At 36.8% G+C, this 24132-nt stretch overlaps 1 protein-coding gene across 12 annotated transcripts in view; it reads left to right on the top strand.

Annotated features, from left to right (window-relative positions):
* SOX6 (SRY-box transcription factor 6) overlaps window positions 1-24132 on the top strand; it is a 375823-nt gene that overhangs the window by 101316 nt on the left and 250375 nt on the right. For 4 of the 12 annotated variants that reach the window (XM_055722482.1, XM_027810471.2, XM_055722479.1 and 1 more), the window contains exon 1: window positions 6927-7433. The exons of 3 other annotated variants lie outside the window; for them this stretch is intronic. The gene's annotated coding sequence lies outside the window, so the exon portion shown is untranslated. Of the gene's footprint in view, window positions 1-6924; window positions 7434-7539; window positions 7609-24132 lie in introns of those variants that run through there. 5 more of the 12 variants (XM_055722490.1, XM_055722489.1, XM_055722484.1 and 2 more) reach the window with 4 other exon arrangements.

The following is a 24132-nucleotide window of genomic DNA, read 5'->3' as shown; positions in this document are numbered from 1 at the left end:
AGCTCTCTAGCTGGTAAATGTGAAATGATGCAGATAATTTGCTATCTAAGCAGCTCTGATCTTAAAGCATGAATTCACATTCTGTGTAGGATACTAATGCAAATTTTATTACTTGTTCACTAAAAGAGCATTGGCATATTTAATATATTTTAAGGAACAAATAGAACTTTTGGGAAATGGTATTTGCATTGTGCATATCAATGCAGTAGCCATTGCAAGATGCCTTTAAAATACACTGTTAGGATGAATTCTACAAACATAGTATGTGCACAGTCGCAAACGAAAATAATGGGAATTTCCTGCCTGTGAGTTTTAAAGGATAGAGTCACCTATCACTTTGTACAAAGTCTGTTTTTCAGTAGATGTTAGCTTGTTTTTTTTATAAATAAACTTAGTGGTGTGTTTTGTGTCTTGCAGAGGTGGTTTTATTCAGGAAAAAATAACAACTAAGAGGCAGCCAGGGAACACTAGTGGATGATACATGTGCCTGTGAAAACAGGTTCTTGTCTCTTAAGATGCGATTATCTTGGCAGAACAGAAGTTAAATTTAAACAAACAAATAAATAAATGGTCATAGTAGCTGATGACAGTGATGTCTTGAAGTTGTAGAAGACTATTGTGAAATTCATCATATTTTTAACCAGGTAGAATGATCTACATAGTCAATTTTATTAACATTCTTTTTGCCAGAATTTGTTTGCCACCTTTTAGGCAGCTCAAGTGTTTCAGTGTTAAGTAAATTGAAATTACTATATTTGCAAATAAATGTATTTTCCCATTTTATGTAGGTCATTTCAGTGAGATGCATGCGATTGTGTTAATATTTTCAGATGCAAGTTGTCAATTTTTTTTCAGGACTGGGACAATATTGTGAGGGTAGTGGCAGCAGCATGGCAGAATCTGGACAGTATTGTGTAAAACAGACAAGCAATACAGAATGGTGACACATGGGTCTGAGATGAAACCACACCCATGGTCCTTTATATATTATAATTTACTTAATCTGTCTGGTTGTAATTTATCTGGAAAGGAATTGAACCGTGCTTTCCATTAACTAGTGGTTTTGGAGGCATTGGGAATTGGAATCACCCAGTACCTTGTCTCTGGCCACTTTAAAGTAAAAATAATACAGTAAGTGATTAAAAATGACTGAAAATCCCCTTTGCAGTTATTTTTGTCCCTTAGTGGTCATTTAAGGATCACTTGAAGGGTGGGAGACTTCTGCGAATGAACAGACATCAAGGCCAGCATGGCTTCTCAACATCTCATCCAACTTCCTACTCCTGTGACCTAGCAAGAATGCTGTCATGCTATGCTGGTATGTTTGAAGGGGGTTGGACTGGGATCTTTATGGCAAAGACATCAAGTTACAGAGAAAGCCTTTTTTTCTTAACTGTTCATAAAAAAACCAGGTCAAGTGGGGTTAATCTTGACTGCCCAGCTAATTATTCCAGACTTTTTCAGGAAGGTATTCTTTGTGGTGCTGAACAGCAGCTTCTGCTACTGCTGTTTGGACCCAACATTGGCACCGTCAGCATGGTTTTGCTTCTTCGTTGGTATCAGGCTCTAGGTACTATGTGACATTTCAGCTTGCCAGAGTTGTGGGCTCTGTGACTGGAGAAGGATTGGGTCTGTGTACAGTTTAGGGGGTGCAGAAGACTAATGAATATTTTTGTAGCTACAATTTCAGAAATGGAAGGCACTTACAATACATTTTGTCGCTGGGAGATGAGAGTTCTTTTCTTTTTAAATTTTGTGTGAAGTGAGTGAGTTTGCTAAAACTCAAGTATTCAAAAAAACAGCTTCAAGTACCATGAGGTTTAAGAAAATGTTTTCTGTTTGGTTTGAGTCTTTGAAGTTGCATTACCAGGCTTTCTCCTGTAGCACATTTTAAGAAAATATCACAAGACTTGTGGAAAAATCTCAAGATCTGGCAGCTCTAGCTTAATTTTGTGTGTTCAGTGAACTTGCTACAATGAATGGTAAACTGGGAAAGGATAAAAATATACCCGTATTTGGGGTCTTTTAATGCATTATTGCTTTTTTGTGAACAAAGGACAGAAGCAGAATTTATCACAGCAATTTTGAGCTGGCTCTTTTGAGATTTACAGAAGTGTATTTGTAGTTCCTGTCTGAAAGGGTAAGAATTTTCTGTTCCATGCTTTTCTCTGTGTCTGGTCCAAGTATCACCTGGCCCAAGTATCACCTGGCCCGTGGTGGTTTCAAATGTTTTCCTCTTTCCTTGCAGTGTCTCAATGGGCACAGACTTCTTTCCGGTTAACATACAACGATCTCTTGTGCTGACTACTGAACTCTGATCTTTGGCTGGATGCACACTTGTTTCTTTAAGCACATGTGGTGCAGAGTAGACCTGGAGTTGGGTAGTTCATAAGAGCCGGGTATTATTATTACTGCTACTCGAAAGGGTCTGTATTATTTTGCACACCAGTGTGGTCACCTGGCAGCAGGTCATTAGCATTTTAGGTTTCTTTCCTTGACAACAATGCACAACATGCTAATTAGAGGGTTTTGAAAGCTGAGCAACCTGTTTTAAAATCAGACATTTTAATTTGCAGCTTTAATGACTGTATTATAATAACTGGCTTGGCTCGGGGGAGAGGGGAGAGAAGCACTTCTCATGTTCCAGTAGCAAGGCCCAATATAACAGAGGCTGACAAAATTAAAAACCTCATAATGTGACCTTTGCCTGGGATAAAAGGCTGTTTCATAACAATTTCCTTTTGTTCTTTGTTTAAGCCATTACTCCAAAAGGAGCCTCCGATTAATCTAAGTAAATGCATCATTACAGTCCTAATCCATGTCCTTCTGTCAGTGTCTGTTTTAATTAAATAAGAAACACTAGCAGAAAGATATCACGCACAAAGCTGTGATTGGAGAAAGAGGGCTGTTTGATCAGGGTGAGATTAAAAAAGGCTTTACTGTTTTGTCCTTTTGCTCTAGATGCCATAATGTAGGTTAAAGGAAGAAAACTTGCCTAATAGTTTAGCACGTTGCTCCCCTTTACAGTATCAAAATAACCAGATTTACCAGTGAAACTGGCCCAGACATCCAATTAATTATATACAGAGCATTCACAGACAAATGGTATGGCAACTTGGTTTGAGTAATTTGTCACACTAATGTGTTTGGGACTGTATACACAGTGGGCCAAAAATTGTATTCGAGTTGCAGGGTTTTTTATATTAAATAAAGCATTCAGTAAAACTACTAATGATTTTAGGTACTTCCTTTCTTTTAGTACTCGTGGCTCACAAATTATAAATATGATCTATTGCAAGCCTCTCTTTTTTTTTAAACAATTTTTTTATTTCTTACAAAATCAGGATAATTATTTTAAAGCAATGAAGAATCCATTTAATAAATGTTGTAACATCAAGCTAGTTAATATTGTTAAAGCAATACATATGTAAGAGACTCTTCCTCAAGGTAGTGTTTCAAGATCCCCGTGGTGAGGGTTTTCTCCCATATCCAGGCCATTATTTGATGTAATGAAAAGAGAAAGTGTGCAACACAGAGATTGTTAATTAATTTAGCCTAACAAGATGAAGATAAATGAAGCAAAGCATGGACTGAATGGAGAAAGAGGTCTTATTTACAATTTAATACTTCTTTATATTAAGCATTTTTCGATTTACAAAAGAAAAGACCCTGAGTTTAAAGAAAATGTGTTCTGTGAGTAGATGCAAGACAACTTTACATTATGTGAGCAGTTCTAAGGACTGCTGAAAATACCTTTTGGTTAACCTTTAACTTAAAGCTTTCTTCCCCTATTTTTTCCTTTTCACTTTTTTTTTCTTATTTTGTTTTACAATATGTTGAGAAGAATAAGAAAAAATTTAAACCTAAACTTTTTTCCCACTGAAGTAAAAGTGGGAAAAGTACCAACGTACTTGCAGGTCCAAATTATGTTGTTTCTGATCATTTATATTAGCCTAGCCATAGCCTATTTTGGAGCAATTTCTACGTAGAAAGATGCATTAAGAGAGGTAACTATGAAAAGTACAATAAGAGATTATTTTAATTTCTGTTTCAAAGTGTAAATCTGCTATTGCTTATATGTTTTCAACTATTCTCTTGCAGTGAAAGCTAAGAGAGGAGTCCAGAATAGTGTTATTTAACTATGTTTTGATGTAGTAAACCTATGGTTTTGACTTGGTAGAATATTTTTTTTCTCAAGATCATGTTTATCTTAAACATTTTGTGAAAAGCTGTAGATTTTACTTTCCTACCAATTAAAAAAACCCCAAGATTAAAGAAATTCCAGAGATTTTAGGTGTCTTTTCCTCCCAGTCCCAATTTTAAATAAAGAATATCCAAGCTAACAGTAAATTACAGTTTACACCAGTGGAGTCAATACCTTTCAAGGTACATTATCTGGTTTCCCAACTAAAGTTTAGGATGTAATTCTATAGAAGAGATAAAGAAAAGAAATAAAGGTCTGCCATTTTAAGTATCTAACCAACTCGCCAACAAAGGGGTTCTGTGTAGAGATTGACTTAGGCATACCTTTATCACTCTTTGATCTAAATCCAGAATTCTAAATGATGACCAAACACATTGGTTTTGTGGTTTGGGTTGTTTGTTTTTTTTTTTTTTAATAAAACATCTTCATTTTTACAGATTAATTCCGTCTGTCCACTATTTGACCTTCTGTCATGATTTCTGTCTGCAAAGGAAATGGCTGCCTTCCTTTTGCGGTAGCCAGACAGGACAGTGTTATCTAGTGTCACTACAAGCAGTAGTCTCTACAAATAGCATTATTATGGTCCCTATGTTTTTATCGTGGGGGTCATGAACAAATCCATGCAACTGCTTTAAAAGATTTCAATAAATAGGACTTTTTATCCAGACAATTGCCTTTTATATTACTTTTAAACAAAACTACTAGTCCATCAAGAGTTTCAAAAGGAAAACAATTCTACAGAGTGCTGGTATGGCAGCACAGACCAATCATTATGGCACCCATTCTCCAGTCCTTTATTTTTCAAGTCCACAACAATAGGTTGTTGATTCAATGGACAAGACCAGAACAATTAAGTTCTCTGTTTAGCAGCAGTGCAGCATTTTAATGCCCTCCTCTAATAATGGTCTCATTATTGTTATTCTAAGACTGGGCCTCAGGAGGAGGAATATTTGCTGGAGGTACGTCATTATTTTGCAAATTTCGATTAGCTCATCATGTTGTCTGTACTGTGAAAATCGTAGCTAATTAGGGCAGTCAGTTAGACTACCAGCTTTTGAGCTTATGAGTTAAAAGGTAGCACACTTGATAGGCCAATGATGTGAAAAAGGTGGTAAAAAGGGGGATTAGAGCTGTTGCCTTAGTAACTCTAACTTCCATCTGTGCGGGAACAATGGACCTGTGTTTCTCCTCCACCTTGGTGTAAAAATTGGTTTTGTTTCGAAAGGACGGGGCTTTTTATGACAATCTGGAATTCGGCCTAACTGGGTGTAGTTTTAGTTGTTAGGAGAGACCATTGGAGGATAGGAGAGATGAAAGGTCATGGTGAGCTCCAAGGACATGAAAGGTCATTGTCTCTCGTAACAATAGTGGATTGTTTTGTCCCATTATTTCCAGCCAACCACTCAGTCAGGTGATAGAAGAGATACCACCAGTTTAGTCAGGTGGAACAGGAGAGAAAGATAATGCACCTTCTAAAGAACAAAAGATAACTATAATTTGCCTTCATGAAACAAAGTTGCACTTATTTGTGACCATCCTCTGAAAGGGGTTGTTTACTGACTTACTATTCCAGCTTGCTTTGTTCAGCTCTGCCTCTGTAGGCCATCGCATCTCTGGGAAGCAATCCAATGTGTTAGAAAATGTTGTTTAAGCTTTCTTCCCATGAAGAGGAGCCCCCAGGAGTACCACTGATGTGATACTTAACAGTAAATTTAGTTGTTGGAGCTTTCTCACATTATTGGTGTTCTTAAAAGGTTTTCCTTCAAACAGACACAGAATAAAATTAACTGTAAATATGAAATAAATTTGCTTCAACACTTTATAGCATTTTATCATAAATTCTACAGCACATATTATAGGAAGTTTACAGCAAACTGTATTAGGTGCTACTGAAGAGAGAGAGCAATAGACAGAGAGTAGAGATCTACAGTTGTGTAAAAATAGATTTGCTATAGGACTGCTGTTACACAAAGGGGTATAGATAAAGTCTCATCTGTGCTATGCAGTAACTTTTGGAGACTCTGTCCCTTGTCTCTTTGTCTAAAGAAAAAAACCCAAAAGTACTGCAGTATTATTTAATAAAACAGCTATAGCACAATTTACCAGGAAAGCATTTCTGTTAGTGAATAGATCTGTCATCTCATTATTTTTCCTAGAGCATCCAAACCCCTGTCATTGTTTTCCAAAAAGGGGGAAAAAAAAAAAAAAAAAAAGGCCTTTCTTATGATTTCTCCATTTTTGCAGCATTATGCCTCAGTCATCCATGCAACAAGTTTATTTTTCTCACTGTCACTTCCCTCTGTCCATAATCAAGGCACACCCCAAGATCCATCTTATATCCCTCAAACAAAGACCAGTTTCTTTAGGTCAGGATTTCCAGAATGTTTCACTCTCCTATACTAGATCTCTAAACACCTTTCCACTTTATTTTTTCCTTAATCTTTTCACTCATTTCACAACAGAGCTGCTAAAATGTATTGAATTCTTATGAAACCAAGAAAAAGCATGTAATTTGCTACTATTAACTTTGAAAAATAAAATTGTATATAAATGTTAGGTATCCCATCTTGAACTGTTCTGACCTTATTTGAACTCCCCTTTTTAGCTATTCTGGGCCTCTCTTATCTCATTTTTACTTCTGGCCACTCTTGCTCTTGCTTTCTGACAACACAGATGGACAGCCTTGCACAAACTGATAACTGTGGTAATTTCTCAGCACAGTATTCAATAATAAAAAACGTTATTTTCAGAATTCAGCAGACATGTGTCCTATTTACACGTACACCAAAGATGAGAGGTTGAGCAGTAGCTTCACGGGACATCGTATGAGCCATTGGACTTCACAGCTTTCAGTTTGTTGATGGCTCTTAGGTTTAGTAAGTAGAGTCTTTAAGAGAGTGAAAGCAAGTCGTCTTTCAAGTATTTATAAGCTTTTAGTTTTTTAAGATAATCTATACTTAACTTTTCTCTTTAGCTTGCTATTTAATTGTCATGTATGCACTATCCTATGTTTTGTTATTTTTGTATTAAAATGAACTGAAGAGTGTAAGCTGCTTAGTTCAGAATGGGAGCCCTGCAAAGGGTTAACCAGCAGAGAATTACAAATGAACTATCAGGAAAGTTGATTATTAATCCAGCAAGAGAGAAAATATCCTTCCAGTTAGCAAGAATTAGTACCTGAAGAGCTGATAATATTGTTCAGGCTGTTGGTGTGGAATGGCAAAGCCAGGTAAGCTAGACATCTTCTCAAAGGAATAAAGTCTTTTCTTTCTGTTTTTTGTTGTGAGAGAGTTTAGTTTTAGAAAGAATCTTTGTTGATTTACTTAAACTGTCAGCGTATGAAACAGCATATGTTGATCTTCAGTTTCCTCAAATGAATGAAAGAAAATTGTGCTTTAACTTTGGTAAGAAGATATATTTCTAAGCTATGCAGTGTATGTAAATGTGAAATATTGTAACTATTCTTTACTAGTTTGTGGTTAAGTGTGAGAACTGATTACAAACCCTGAAGGGTCCTTTGCAATTGCAATCTAATATATTATGTAAGTCTGTCTTTAGTTCTGTCTGAACGTATTGTGGAGTTTTATGGGAAATTTTATATTGCAGATCTCTTTCATTCAGAGTTATTAGACTTCAGTTTTCATACTGTATGAATGATTTATCAAGTTTGTTTTGCTATTGTGAACATGTTTGTGTTCATTAAAAAACCTTTTTTGTTGGGGTTTCAAGAATCTATGATCTTAGAAGGAAATATATGTTTGGTAAACATACCACTGTGTTTATACAGAGAAATGCAATCCAAACCATTAGATCAGTTGGAACATAATCTTCTTATAATTTTGGTAATTTGCTAAAGACTCAAAGCTCCATTTTGGGAAAACTTTCAGTTTTGTCTGTTATATTTATGTTGCTGATACTAATCAATAGGAGTGATGAACATTTATTTTTTCAATGTAGCTTCACTTTATTATATGAGATGTGTAAAATCTTTTAAATAATGGTCTAATACTGTAGAAATTAGAAAACCTGTAGATGGTATTTAACAACTTCTCCTAAGTTGTGTGCTGCTGCTTAAATTAGTAGCATTTAAAAAAATCCCGATTTGCTTGTAAAATGGAATTCAGTATGCAGATGATGTTACTACAGCATCTGTCTTGGTAGAAAAGAGTTTACCACCTCCAGATTTTAGCCCGTATGTATGTAATAGTCTGAAAGCTACACAAAAGGGATTGTGGTGATAGAAGAATGAAAATACAGATAAATACTGCAAATAATCCAAATCTGAAGGCTGTGAGCCCCTGTAGCAATTTAGTTCTACCTTGCATGAGCCATACAGAAAGGAAGAAACCTTTTGATTTTGAGAATGGGATTAAGATATGGCCTAGGGCAGACGAGAAACAGAAAGAAGGGAAGAACAGGCAGTGAGGAAAGTGAAATGGGGAAGTGGCTTCATTGTTGTGTGTGTGACTTCGGCCTACTCGAGCAGAGAGACAGCTGGTGGACAGTTTTTCTGAAGGGTGGCTCATCACATTAGAGTAAATTAAAGTCCTAGAGTCTGCTGGTGATGGAGCTATCAGGGCAACAAATGGTGGCATTTTGGAAGCTATGTTATATGTTCAGATATACAGGCAGGCAAATAACTTATTGTGGCACGTTTTATCTGAGTATTTTGAGGAGAATGGAGACAACACAAATAAGCTGCTTTGCCTGAATTTGAGCACCAGCATCTAGGAAATATATAAAGAGCAAGAAAACCAATGATGAAAAAATTATCACACAGGAAATGATATACATAGAAAAAACAAGATTGTAATTAGTGGAGGAAAGTAAGAAACTGATTAGAGAAATGAAGTTTCCCAGATGTTTAAGGAAAAAAAGAAAGTTAAATTAGATAAGCTCTTTTAACTAGTATTGGAGAAGAATGCTTGATTCAGAACGGGAAAGCTAAACTTAAAATTAGAAAAGAGCTGGCAACTTGAGTTTAGCTCAACTGTTTTCCTGCACGAGTGACTCCTTGGAATGTTCTGCTTGGAACATCATCAGGAACAACTAGTATAGTGCTGTTGGTTTGAAAAAAAAACAACCAAGTGAAACTCGCTGTATGCTTATTTAGAATGATTAAGGTGATTGTATTACTTATGTGTGTACTAACCCACAAATTAGACAAATTGGTTGGATTTTGAAGTAGTATTTCAGGATTTATTACATTTTGTATGTATATGTAGTTGACATCTGAGCTCTAGCACTGTACCGGTTCAACTGACAGACTTTAATGACCATTATAAAAATTGTTTTAAATATTAGCTTATTGGCAGAATCCTAAATCCTCAAATACTACCTGTAACTGAGGAGAAACTGCATTGAACCTCTACCCCCCCAGCTGTTAGCTGCTGTAAATTAGCTGTTATTTAATGATTATAATTTAAATCAACTGTGATAAAAGTAACATTCTTAAATTAAAAATGGAAACAAAAGATATCAAGAAGAAACTTTTTGTGCCCATTCCAGTGAGTTGTTTCAAATTCAACATCAGTGTAACCTCTAAAAAAAGTCTCCCTACAAGTCAGTTCAGCATGGCTTGACAGCTGACATGATCCTTGCTTTTGTGCCGGTTGTAGCTTCTCATGTGTGTATTAAAAAAAAAAAAAAAAAAAGATTAAAAAAAAAAAGTTTAACATGTCTGGAATAGATTGATAAGAACATCACCTGATTTAGTGGAACTAGTTTGACTGAGCAAGGTTTTCGTGTTAAGTAAAATTGTTGCATTTCCTTTACTGCAGACTGTGTAGCTCCCAGCCTGTTTAAAGGCTTAAGGTTAGAGAAGTGATGAATTTGCAGAGGCTGCTTACTAACTAGATGTACATCTGGAAACACAGCTGCAATTTAGGGGAGGCTGCTGAAGAAATTAGCCTGCAGCAAGCAAGCCATTCTTGTCACTACATGGTTGGGACAGTAAGATGAGATGATGGGTACGGTGGAGCATAAGTATCTATATGTTACTTGATTCTCTGCTTTATAAAAACCTGGTGATACCCAGCAAGAAGCTTGTCTACAGAAGCAGATGGCCAGAGGAAAGGTTGGGCAAGGGTTTTTTTTTGTTCCTTGGACCACACCTTGTCTATGATGACAGTACTGGAGAGAGAATGTGTTTCAGTTCATTAGGAGCTCAGTGAGGCTATATGGATAACACTGAAGTATTTTATAAGATTCAGCGTAAAGCTGCACAGTTCAAGGAAGCTTATGTCTTATTAGCCATGGCTAAGGTCAGTTATCCACACAATGAGGGGGAAACTCTTTCATAAACAAGTAGATAAATATGGTGCAGCTGGTACTTAGCCATGCTTCGGGCTGTTACGTTACCAAAAAACCTCCTGAACAACTCCAGCTTTTACAGTGCCCTTCAGAAGCATCAGCAGCTTAGAGTGGTTGTATGTAAAATTACAAGGTTGTGACATTAAAAAAAAGAGAAATCCAGGGTGAACTTGTGACTTTGCAAGTAGGCGTCTATTAAGATATTTAAAGAGAGAATATAGAAACATTAGAACTCTCCTTCTAGAATGAAAAAAAATAATTCAAAATTTTAGAACTGAAAAAAAATTAACCTACCTAGGCTAAACACCTGAATAAAACAGGCCTAGTGTCCTGTGGGTCTTGGTTTCAGCGCAAGCTACTAAGTGTTCTGTGTTTTTCAAAAACGCCACTTAGGTACGTAGGTGTTTATTAGCATTTGATCCATGTCTGATAATGTAGAGAGAAATCTTGTAAGCCTTCATTTTGCCCTTGGGACTAGCATTTTTACTGTCTTAGGGAAAATATATTTCTAACAGCTGCAAAGAGAGAAGGGCTTGAAGAGTTAATTGAATCATGTGCTGCTAGAGGAAAACATTTTTTTCCCCCTCTTTTTTCCTCATCAAAAGTAGGAGTTACATGTGTTCCTTATTACATCCAGCATATTCCAATAGGTTTTTTTTAAAAGACATACTCATGAAGCAGTTGATTTCTTGAAGACACTTTATTTTCAGCTACTAAATCCTGGAGCAATCCAATGTGTCATATTTCACCATCTGAGTATGGTTCTGTGGTAGTAGTGGATGATAGTGCATAGCATCCACGGAACTGTAAACCGTAATCCCCTGACTGTCTTTACTACACAGGCTTTGGTTGTATTTTTGTAGCTGCTAGAGGAGAAACTGTTGGTATTGCTTCCAAAGATAATACAAATCAGTATTTGTGCAGTTAGTAATTATTCTGGAGCCTTTAGACCAAATGTTTTAATTTTAGTAAAAAAACACCCAAAACCACCCAAGCAAAACCCACAGCAGATTTGCCCTGTGTTCCCCCAAGTCTGTGAGAGCCAAAGGACGGTAGACTGACTGTTGTCCCACAAATGGGTCTGTTTTCCTAGCCAGACTGATGAGGTCGTGATGTGCAGCTGTTTGGTGTAGGGGGCAAATGGTGCTGTTCAGACCAGAGCAGAGATTTGTCAGGGCTCTTCTGCTTCAGGGGGTCAGAGCAGAGCTCCGCTGCGCTGGGAGAAGGCCAGAGCTGGGCCCTACAGCAGCAGCTACAATGCACAGGTGCCACCACTACTCGGTGACACGTGGCCTTTCTACTTCTGGACAGGGATGGAGAACATAAACAATATATAACAGCTTGCCTGCTGTCTAGTAGTTTACGTACATGTGCAAGTTTCCTGTCACTTTATAGTGGGCGAATCACCTATTTAAACCTCAGTGAGAATTGCAGCAGGCAAATCCTAACTGTTTATGTTAATATTTTTTTTCCAAAACAGAGTTTTTATCATGAGCATACTTGTTTAATTCCAATTTAAAGACATTTGTTCTACTTCCCTGTTAACTTGGATTTTAAAAAAGCCATATTTATAAGCATACATCCCAATTTTTGCATGAAAAATATGAGCTAACTCACAAATGTCTTGGTTCTTACTTTACCTGGGTAAGCTTTTAAACATTTATTGAAGTAATATAAATGGTTTACTAATGTTTATGCTGAATCTTTCTTGTCTGTGATTTTTCAATAAATTGCTTTTTCTTTGGAAGAAATATTTCTAGTATGTTGGGGATAATTCTTTCTTCTTTCTACTTTTCCCATCAGTTGTAGTCTGTTTAACACTATCATCACGTTACAGAGCAGTTTTGAGGGAAAACAAAGTAGCTGCTAGTGACCCCATGACAACTGTCTGGTAAACCTGATTAGTAATCTAGAGTGTTGCTTAACATACAGGCCAAATAAAACCCTGCAGGAGAGAAACATTTTTTTGTGTTAAATTCTTATTAGGAAGGAAGCTGCTATGGTGTAAGAGAGACAATAGTAAGCCTCCCTCGCTTGTGAGCATCCAGACCTAGGCATTCAGTGCATACTTGCCTAGACTTCCTATTTCAAAGAAAGAGCTAAGTTTTGGAATTGATGTCAAAGACAACTAAAACAATCATCAGTAATAGCAGTGTTTTGTTTGGGGGAGGATCAGATTCTGCTTTGAGCTATACCGATACAGTTCTGAAGTTAGTGTGTGGACTTCATTAGGGTTATTCTCTTCTGCACCCTACAGCTGTGACATGTAATGCAGAGTTACTGTGTCCTCTGTCTTCTGCTATCTGCTTTTATCTGTTTGTAGCAAGTAAAGAAAGAAAAGAATAAGTAATGACTACTTTGTCTGCTAGTATCAATAATAAATTCTGCATTGTATGAAAAATATCATTTCCCCATTTTCCTAAAACTGATGTTTTCAGGGAATAAATTAAAATGGAAGCTTAATGCCAGCAAATAAATGATTGAGCTGTTTTTCTGCAAGTTTTTCGCACTATTACACCATCAGCCTTTAAAGGTACAATCAACGTGCCTTAGGTGGTAGATGATCATAGAAGTCATAGAAACAAAATTGCCCGCATGCTTTCAACAGCATGGAGGCATCTGGAAGAAGAATGATTTACTTTACTTCATCTGTACTAGTGAAACACAACTAATTTTTAGTTGAGTTTTAATTCAGCACTGGTGATCTGATTTTACTTCTGCAGCTACAACAGTGCAGCAACTGTTTTAGTTAAAAAAAAAGTGCCTGTATGTCTAATAACTTCTTCATAAATTAGTAAAAACATACAAAATGGGTTGGCCGATACTGACCAAGTCTAGGGAGACTGAACCACAGAAATCAATTGAAAGAAAAAAAAATATTTATTGTTATTAAAAAATATATCGCTTTTTTAGTGTGGTTTTTAGACCCAGACGAGGAAGTGAACCATGCTTTAGAAAATTTGTGAGCAAACACTCTGATCCTGCAATATGATACACTGTGTCAGTTATTGTAGTCCTCATTAGTAACAATTAGCTTAGTGAATTCCTTCCATATTATGTATATGTACATGTGTCTAAACGACATATATTTATATGCAGATTATAGGTCTTTTTATCTACATATTTATGTGTGGATGTTTATATACAGACATACATACGTACAGGCATGCAGGTTCATTTTGTCTGTTATTTATATGTATTCCTGTGTATGCAAATATGTACACAGAATTGCATATACATGGATGTGAACATACATAGGCATCTGTCTAATCGTCATTTATGTTCGTCTGCATAGTAATGCCCTATATAATTTTCACATTAACATTAGGCGCAAAACTATTCCTTATATATATTGTCTATCTTATACATCATTCTACTTTCAGAGATGATGTTCTAGAATTTAGAGGAGTAATACGCTATCAGCAAAAATATTGATAATTAGTTGATAAAATCAGTAGTATATTAGGATGCTTATGAGTCTTCCTGGCTACTGTTAGGAGTGTTGCTTATGAAATTCATGAGTCAGTTATAGCACAGCAATGGACCGGTAACCATCCTGATGTTTTACCTTGCACTTTCAGGATTTCTAATATTAAGCAGATAGAGAATTGGACATTGTACATGTTTACTTATTACCTAATATATTTATAAAGTTGCTTTTAGAGATTTTAGAGATCGTACCAGTGTCCTTTGCCAAACTGATTTTATTTTTTTTTACAAGGGCTACAAGGGGGAAAAGGCATAAGAAAATCACTTTCCCAGCAATATCTGTAGGAGTGCCATGCTTCTGGTCTTGATAAATCTCACCATGAAGGGCTCGTGTCCCCTAATGTACGTGGTAGTCTGGAACATGATTTCTTTTATCATTGTTTCTGTTCCCTTCTCCCGTGGAATACCATAATCTTTTAATGTGATGTTATATTGTGAAAACTGAAAACGAACCTAATCAAAATAGCTTTCGGGTGCTTAATTAGATTTTTATTTTTTTAATGCTAGAAAATACATTTTTTTTTATAGCTGTTATCTATAAATGTTTCCTACAAGAGTAAGCAAGTATTAATTCTGTTTTATAGTATTAATCCTACTTTGCCAATCAAACCTCTTTAGTTAGGAAGAGTGTTTATCACTTTTCTGTCAAATAAAAGATAATGAAGTACACATACTTTACAGCTTGAACATATATAGAATGTTGTCTTACACTCTTGAAGTCAATGGACACATGATCAACCCCAAAATCACTTCTTTTTGTTTATATTCTAAGTGACCTTTTTGCCTAAATATATTTGTTCATACATTTCTAAAAAGTCTTATAGCAGATGGCCCTTAAATAACCTCTGTCAGTCCATAATTACACAAAGGAATTTAGAGAAATTTAATCATTTCTTACGCTATAATTTTATATTAGTGTTTAGGAGAACATTCACAGGTTAAAACCCATGTATTAAAAAGTGTTATAGAATGTTATATTGTACATCAGCTATTGTTGAATATAAGATACATAAATACAGAATCAAGAATCTAAACATACACATTTAATTCTCAGGAAATTTTATCTATATAGGAGAAGAAGGTCTAAGAGCATGGATAACTGAGTGAGAATCATGTTGGCCATTGATTACACCATTTACCTTATAGAAACTGATTTTGAGGCAAACTAACAAATGCTGTCCTTTTATGTAACAAATTTCACCCTCACCAGCTAACTAATTAAGGTGAAAGTTTTACCTCATGGTATATATACTTAATTAATACTGTTTCATATTCAGAGACTAAAATGTAAACCATATTTTATTATGGAGCCCTAAAATCTCTTCTTTTTTTTCTGATCAGTATATTCTACTCCTTTTTCCTTCTTCTTTTCTTGCTGCTTTCAGCAAGCAATAAACTAAAGGATATGGCTTTTTTTTCCTTTTTTTTTTTTTTAATGTAGTTGTTGCTTACCTTAATGCATCAATATTTTTAATAACATTACCATTGATGGCTTGGCTTTATTTTACTTAGAAGATAATTTCATAAATTTTTTTTGCATACAATTTAAGAAAACACTGATTCTCATTATATGGGGTTACAGAGTTTTTGTTTTCCATTTGTTTCATGAAAGGTTACACCATAAACAATTCGGAGACAAAGACTTATTTACTTAGGTGAGACATTTGATGCAGCTTTCAGATATGTATTTACCACCACATGTTATGATCCTGCTCTGAATGAAGGGACCAGATAGTACCTGCCTTGAGGAGTTGCTGAGATTCACGTGTGACTGATAAAGATGTTCGAGTGGCCTGAGAGCTGCGGCCCATTGTATTGATCCACTGAACGCCTCGTACATTTGTGTCCAGTAGTGACCTGAGGATCATGGACTAGTAATAAAGGGACAAAAACCGTTTCTTGTATTCTGTTTGGGTTTCAGGGGCTTTATTCTCACCCAACAACTTTTTGAAATCAGTTCCATATACATATATAGGTAGTCATTTACTCTTTCTGCTAGGTGATTGTGGGCTCCCTGGTAATGGTTTACCAGCTTTACCATCTCAGCTTGCAGCTATTCTTTTTTCTTATACTGTGGTACTGTTTGATACTACTGGCATAGCTGAAGGCCCCCTTCTCTCTAGTGCATGGAGTGATGTTACTTTAATTTCGAGAAACCTCATAAAGGCCATTAAGCTCCATACAGGCATCTGCACTTTGCTTATAAATTATATACATCAGATTACAAGGTCAGGCACATAATTTTCAGTTTTCAAATAATATTGGATGAAGATTTTTGATACACTGGTTTGTTGCCTTATAGCTTTTTGATAGTGTCAATTTTTCTCTCTGCTCTGTAGCAAACCTTGTGTGGTTATCCAACCTTTGTTGTCCCATTGTTGTGGTTTACAGGTTGGTAACCATTCTGTGAGCTATGAGTGTGGACCTGCCCCTGCCACATTCCCTGAAATAAAGAGAAAAAGAAAAACAAGAAAGAAAGGAAAAAAGAAACCCCTCTCCACTAACCATTAAATTGTAGGGTGATCTAGAGATAAAAGCAGAATCTCTTTTTTGCTTTTCAAATATTTGCCTGGCCTTCAAAAGGTATTTGCCTTTTGTGTTTACACTGGATTTATTTTTTTGGCCTACATGCAGAAGGAGAATGGTACATTAAAGAATAATGGACAATAGAGAGGAAAATGCTCTCAGCTTTCACATCTAGCCTGTATTCTCTACCTTTGGTTTATTTTTTTTCAATCTTGTCTACTTTTATTTAAATAGAAACTGCTGAGTATTGTAAAGGGTTGTAAATGTGAAAGTATCAGATGAAGTACAGTACAAGAAGATTATCTACAGGTTGGCAGGCAGTAATGAGAGTTGGCAGAGTGCCGTTTTCTACTAGGAACCTTTGGGACCTCAAGTTATTCCTGTGTGTGGCAGAACAATGTAAGGCTTCAAAAGCTAGTGTTCTGTCATTGGCAGAATTGCTTTTTGCTGTCCCTGAAAGAAGCAGGTGAGGTTTGCATCTGTAAAGTTGTATAAATCTTTACCAAGGCAAAAGGAAAGATGCTTTGCTCAAAAGCTGAAATCTGTGTCATATCATCTTCAGTTCTTTCCTTCTGGATGGCATTAGGGCTTCCTTGGAACCTGTATTGTCCCTTGTGGATTTGTTTTCATTGAAAGTTTGCAGCAAGTTTGTATAAAATATAACTTGGTATAAAAAGCTCATATTCAAGGGAAGCACCACTTTGGGACAATAACCTGTCCCAAGGTTATCTTCTCTGTTGCGTGAGTTGGTCCCTTTGTCATGATAAATACTGCTACAGCATCATCAAAAGCTTGTGATTTTGGCAGAGTGAAGTCATGAGATGGAGGTGTTTCCCAAATCTGCTTACTGTAAGAATCAACATTTTTTGATGCCACTAACTTGAAAACAAACATCACCCACTGATTTAATTGAAGTATCTTGATTAATGTGCTTTAAAAACATGTGCCTTTATAATATATAAAAATATATTTCACCACATGTACATCATAAAGCTCTTAGTATGTTACAGTTTGTGAAAATTACAGTCAGTTAATAATGTGTCAGCTCCCCACTGTGTGCTTTGTAGGATACTGAATGGGTGTTACATGATTTATTTGCTGGATTTTGCAGGTTTTCTGTAGCGTGTCAGATGCCTTGCTGATTGCTTGGTGAAGCCTGGAGCATGAGCTCCCTCCTGCAATGTTTACTTTAAGTCAATCTACATTTGCTTAAAAGTCTGACAGTCTTAAAATCAGATCACCTCCTCAAAAATTTCATAAAAACCTGGATACTTTTTAGTGAAGGCACTGTTTGTAATTTAGACGTGCATTTGTGTGACAATCGAAATTTACTTCATAGTTCTTAGAATTACAGGGAATGGATTGTTAATGAAACAAATGTATTATAATGTTGCTAGAGTGATAATAATACTGTGAATAATTTGTATACCTCTGAGATTTTTTTGGGGAAGTTACTTAATTTGCACTTTTTGACACTACCTATAATATAGTTAAAGGACTCTCTCTCCTTTTACCACTTTCTTTCTTAGGTATTTCCTTGACTTCCTCACATCTTCTGATTCTTTCGTTAATAAAGAGAATTAATAGGCTGTAGCGATAAAGGTGAAGTGTTGTTTTCCACCTATAGGTTCAGGTAGTGGGAATGCACATTTGAGTTTTCAGTTCTTTTTATTTGTTATCTTTCTGGTGATTGCTTTTCACGCTGTCTTTTATGATTACAGTGGAGCATTTCTATTTAAATGTTTGCATCCATGTCCTACAGCACACATAGACTTGAAGATTAGTTAGAAGGTGTAGAAATATCTATTTTCAAAAAAGTATAAAATCCTGGAGACAATTGATGACTGGGGATAAAAACTGTAGGAGTCTCAAAATGGCAAGCTGTCTGAGCAAGGCATAGGTCTCTATGGTGTTCCACTGTTTTGCCATGTAGTATGTTATGTCAGGATAATATTGTTTAAACTGGATGGGTAAATTTCTGTGTGACTTTAAGAGCATCTAACATCAACTTGTATAGCAACTGGATTTAATACGCAAAAAATCAAGGGGAGTTTAGAAAAAGAAATTGTGTGAGCTGGTGACTTAAGAATTGAAGCTTGTCTGATGCTACTAAAGGTTTCTGGTGTCATTCTTTTTATAGCTATAATGGACATTACTGAAATAATGTGTATACTTGTGTGCTTGCGCGTGCTATCTCGAATGAGGTATTTCTTTATAATTTCTGGCTTTCAGATTTAAATCTGTGAACACAGCACGGGCTCAATGAGTTCTGGCAATAATAGTCCTATAACGCAGAGATTCCAAGAACTTCCTTGCAAATGGAAGGAGTCATTCATCTAACAAAAGCGGTAAAAACCCCCAATTTACCAGAGTTGCAAAGAATCATTTCTGCAAAGGTCATGTAGAGCAGATTAGACCGTAATCAAAATATTTTTGGGACCGCTTGGGATTCTGAGAGAGGTAGTTAAGAAGGAGCTTAGGAGCTTTGAGGATGCATGTTTTGAGATGTATATTTCAGATCTACCACTTGGTCTTTGATTTATATCTCATGTGCAGTAAAATCATGCGTATTGTGAATTACAGGCTTGAATTCCCCGTCTGGTTTCTACTGATACCATGTATCAGGAGAGTAAAACTCAAAACATTTTCATTTTCTCCAGATAATTACTGATGGAATTATAACCCTTGTTTTCTTTCTGTCCTTTTTCCCATTTTGTGTGTAATTACGTATTCAAAGTAGGAATATTAAGAATTTCTAGAATTAATATTGAACAAACATTTATGTTTTAAACTTTATTCTTGCTTCACTTACAACTTCTCCAAATTCTCTTCTTCATTTAAAATTTACCTTTCTTGCCTTTCTTATGAATCTATATTTATTTTGTGTTGGTTTATTTGGAAATATTAGAGCACTGAGGGCAGTGTTTATGGAACTATGCGATGAAGTGTTTCTTGTATGCAGAATGAAATGGCCTTTTTCCTTCTGTCTTTTATTTTCCCTTTTTAAAATATCTATTTGGTTGTAGTTGTAGTTCTTTGTGGAAGGCGAATCACCAGCTTTCACAAACAGGCTGGACTGGGGCACCTCCGTGGAGCCCTGTGGTTCTGCAGGGAGTGATAACATCGTCGGTCCTTCTCGCTCAGAACTTGGAATGTTTGAGATATCAAGTTTAAATCTGGTCATTTTTATAGCATTTCTGGCAAATATAGAGAAGGGTGCTCCCAAAATCTTCTCATTGTATATTACCACGCAGAAATCATTTCTCACCAACCTTTTGGTGCCACCTCCCCTCCTCCCTGCCTCTCTCTGTGCCCCAAAAGCCAGTGCCTGGTCAAGCCACTTGGAAGAGCCCCAGGAATTTATTGACCTGTTACTAGCCCTGCAGGAGGAGGAGGAGGAGGGAGAAGCAGGTTGGCAGCCTCAGCCCCTCTTTAGGAGAGGCTGGCTGGTGTCAAGGCTGTCGGAGCTGCTGGTGTCCGCAGCGTGCGCACTGCAGGAACCTGGGGGGAAGCATGCACCCGTTCCCAGCTGGTGATCCAGGAGGTCTGCCTAGTAAAGCTGCACCTTAAAATACTTTGAGTGAAATCCCGATTTTGCTGAAGTCACTGGGCACTTAGGCATGAGTTTGTGTATTTTTATTTTGCAGCTGTAGGGGGTGGGGGGTGGGGTGGAGGTGGGGATGGAACGCTGAACCAAGATGAATGTATCTTCACATTGTGAAATACGTTCTCTGCTAGTTTCATCCTTGCCTTCCTCCCATCTGAATAACTGTAAATGATGTTCACTGTTAATAAGTGTATACTTTGTTTAAATTGCATTTATTTTTCTTTTGACATACATACAATTTTACTATTAATCATCCCTTTCTGCTCTTTGCTGTACAAAGACACTGTTGTGCTGATGGAACATATTTAATCTTCAGTATGTTGTATTTTAGTTCTATTGTTGCTTTCTCATTTCTTTATGGAAAACCTTTCTTTATTGACTCTTAAATCATGGGTTAAGCCCTTATTGAAAACATGTTCTGTATGTACTTCTTGCTAGAGAAAAAAGTTCTTTTGAGGTTATAGGCTAGGCTTACACAAATACTTCACTATACAGTAAAAATTCAGAGGTCTCCTATATGTTATCTAAAGCTAGAAATATACCCAATTACTCAGCAGCACATCATAAAAGAGATGCATGCTATGTTCATGTCTGTCAGTGCCTTAAGTCATCATTCTACAGCCTTTTTTAAATTCTCTTTTTATTGAAACCAAGAAACAAAACAAAGACAAAAAAAAAGCAAAACCAACATCAATTAGATGTCAACATGACATCAAACAGCATAATATATCATAAAAATAAATGTATGATCTGGTGACTCAATGATTTCTGTCCATATGGCATTTACAGGGAAGTAAAGAAAAGGCAAATAGCTACACATCTGTATCAAGAAAAATATCCTATATAAAATTGGCCATAGTGACAGCACTAGGAAGCTCTCAGCTGAGATTACCTGGACATAAATAACACGCAGAAGGGGAAGCAAGGTTCCAGCAGTCCTACTCTTACATGTATTTAGAGTTGTGTACAGTGAGCATTGTGCAGGTATATATATTTTTATTTAAAAAAAAGGATGGAAATATTCTACTTGCTGGCAATAGGTCCAGGTCTGTAGATAGGTGTGTAGTGCAACTGCATGCAGCTATGCAAAAGTGCAATTAGGAAAAAAATAAATCTTTGGAAATAAAAGTGACTATCTGTTGAAACTATTAAAACGAACACTGACTTCAAGCCTATTTCTATACTTGTTGAAAGACATGAAAAAGCCTCTTTGTATAAGTGCTAAGCACATAAAAAACACTGAGAATCAGTTGAGCCTCTAAAATAATAATCTGGGGATTCCATTCATTTTTACAGCAAAGGGCATCATAACTTTATGTTAAGTAAGAGTAGGAGAGAGGTGAGGCTGTAGGGGTGGGAACTAGGAAAGAAAACCCAGAAAGATCCAGAATCAGACACGGTCTCTGTTATTTGAATTTGTTGTTCATTTTCAGTGGAGTGATAACTGCAACAGCTCAGCCTGAACTGCCTGGCTCGATGCTTCCCTTTCTAAGGAACTTGGATGAGTTTCACAGCTTACATCTGGACAACAGGGTGCAGGGAAAAAAACCCACAAGGATAGATTAGGACTTGAATCTTGTCTATAATAAATGTATATGCACACAAAGAAACTTATATACATGTAGATATGTAGATTTATACATCTACACACACACACACGTGTTCACGTGTGTATAAATCCAGCTCCACAGGGGATTACTTCTCTTACTGCTGTTAGCTTCAGTTCACAGATCTATCTCCTGTCTCTCCAGAGATACAAGAAGCTCCCTTCTGGAATTTTGTTCATTTTCCTCAGCCAAGTTGTCTTTTTATACCATGATATCTGAGATCTTATTTTGTTAATCTTATTAGAAGTACAGCTATAGGCCTCTAAGGAGGTGAAAAGTAGCCCGTTGGACCTGGGAAATGGTACTTTCTGTGGGAGCAGGTAGTATGTAGTGACGTCCTTATCTTTTAGATCAGTCATAACTTCAGTGAGACCTCTTCATCAGTATTATACATCTCACTGTACAGCCATGTGTCGTCACGGGACTAACAAAATGTATTCCCAGTATACGCAACTGGCTATTATGGATGACAGAAAAGAGTGTAGAGCAGAGCCTGTGGGGAGAAGCAGCTCCTGAGGGTAAAATAGCAGTACACTGAAACCTCAAAGGAAATTTAAGAAGGGATGGTGTGAGCCTGTGCGTGTATGCATTTAAGTCTGAAGCCAGAAAACTATGAGGGCTATGTGGAACATTTCCTGGAGCTTACCACTAATAAACATGGCGGGATTGTCAGCCCTGCAGTGTCCATACCTTCCTTCTGGGCCTGTGCCAGTGCCCCTGCAATCACTGGACAGTGCATCCTACCCAAAGGGTAGGAGCTTTTCACTCTATTTTCCTGCACATGTTTTAGCACCCTCCCAGCTCCATGTCCTCCAGCTGAGGAAGGACTTTCCCATATCCCTGTACAGTGCCCCCCCGTCGTTCGGATGTCACAATGCAGAGGAGCAGGGAATTCCATTTCTGTCGTTCCTTTTTGTCCTTATTGCTTCAGGCTGTGAAAGGCTGGGAGTGGAAACCAACTTAATCATTTGATTTATTCATACACTCATGTATGGGTGAACTTTTTTTTTCATGAACTCATGAACTTATGGTAAAGCAACTGTCATATCCCACAATTTATTAAAATGACATGTATAGAACAGAATTGCAAGTAAAACTAAATTCCTTTGTTTCCCTGCTCTGCCATGCTTTCATTGTAAAATATTTCTTATTTTCGAAAATTTGGCTCATCCCATTCTCATACACAGAAAATCCCCTCTGCCACCAAAACACTTTGCGTATTATGGGCTACATCCCAAAACCTTTACAGTCAGCTGGCATCTCTTCATTTACTTCATTTGGACATAGATCAGTCCCTCTCTACTCAGCACAACTGAAATGCAGCCCTTTCTGGAGCAGGTTGGCAGCAATGATGCTATAGGCACCATTCCAGTGGAACATATAGCAGCAGCACTGCGACCTGTAAGGACAGACGTGACCTGGAGGACAGACAGGACTTCAAACTAACACTTCCTTCCAGACTACTCCAAAATTTCCTTACTGTGAATGCATCTCTTTTGGAAGCATAAAAGATTTAATTTTGTTGCTCCAGGCAGGACTTTTAAACCTAATACTTATATAAGTAAACTGTCCTCTCTAGTTTTCCCCATTTACTTCTGATGCCACGCTGGTAAGCTTATTGGTTATACTCTGGGTCTGTGAACCAGGCAGTTGCTAGAGATGGGCTGGTAGAGTAATATGGACTGAGGTAACAGCAGCAGCAAGATGGGTTTTGGTTTTGACTGCTGCCTTAAGGGAAATTCCAGAGATGTTGCTTTTCTGTGTTTGCTGCAAAGTCACAGTAGTCAGTTTTTTGCATGTTTGGTTATCCATGTGTTATTTCTGTGTTTCACTGATTTTGTGCGATAAGATGAAGTATTGTGCTGCTGACGATATTTAAATAAAAGCCTGGATGTCATTTTGCAATGAGAATGAGAAGAGATTTTTTCAATTCAAGTTAGCATAAGACAAGAACACGGGTCCCTACACTTCCAAGGACTTTAGAAAGTTGGCAGTGATGTGGTGGTGGTGGTATGGCACAGTTACCTTTTGACAGCTTAATTAGCATTATGCAAATATTTTCTGTGGATTTTTGTATTTGAGCTGAGAAATCTTACAGCGTGGACAAGGAAACTTTGTACTAAGCATAGCTTTAACACTGCTTTGGCTCCAAACCTCTGAAGCTAATTGTCTTTTCATTTTGCTTTCTAAACATAGGCATTTCACATGAAATCTGTAATAAGAGAGAACTTGTGGCAAATACTGTGACCTTCAGTAAACTGTGGAAAGATACCTCTTCTAATCAAAGGCAAAAGCCATGATCTTCCTTGTTGTACCTGACTGTTGACACAAGAAAGGCCAGGCAGATTGACATCCATCTCTATAGAAACCATTAACTAATGCTGGAT

Source organism: Falco cherrug, chromosome 10 (genome assembly GCF_023634085.1).
Source record: "Falco cherrug isolate bFalChe1 chromosome 10, bFalChe1.pri, whole genome shotgun sequence".
Classification (NCBI taxonomy): domain Eukaryota; kingdom Metazoa; phylum Chordata; class Aves; order Falconiformes; family Falconidae; genus Falco; species Falco cherrug.
The sequence above is the reverse complement of the archived record's forward strand: the minus strand, read 5'-3'. Positions and strand labels throughout refer to the sequence as shown.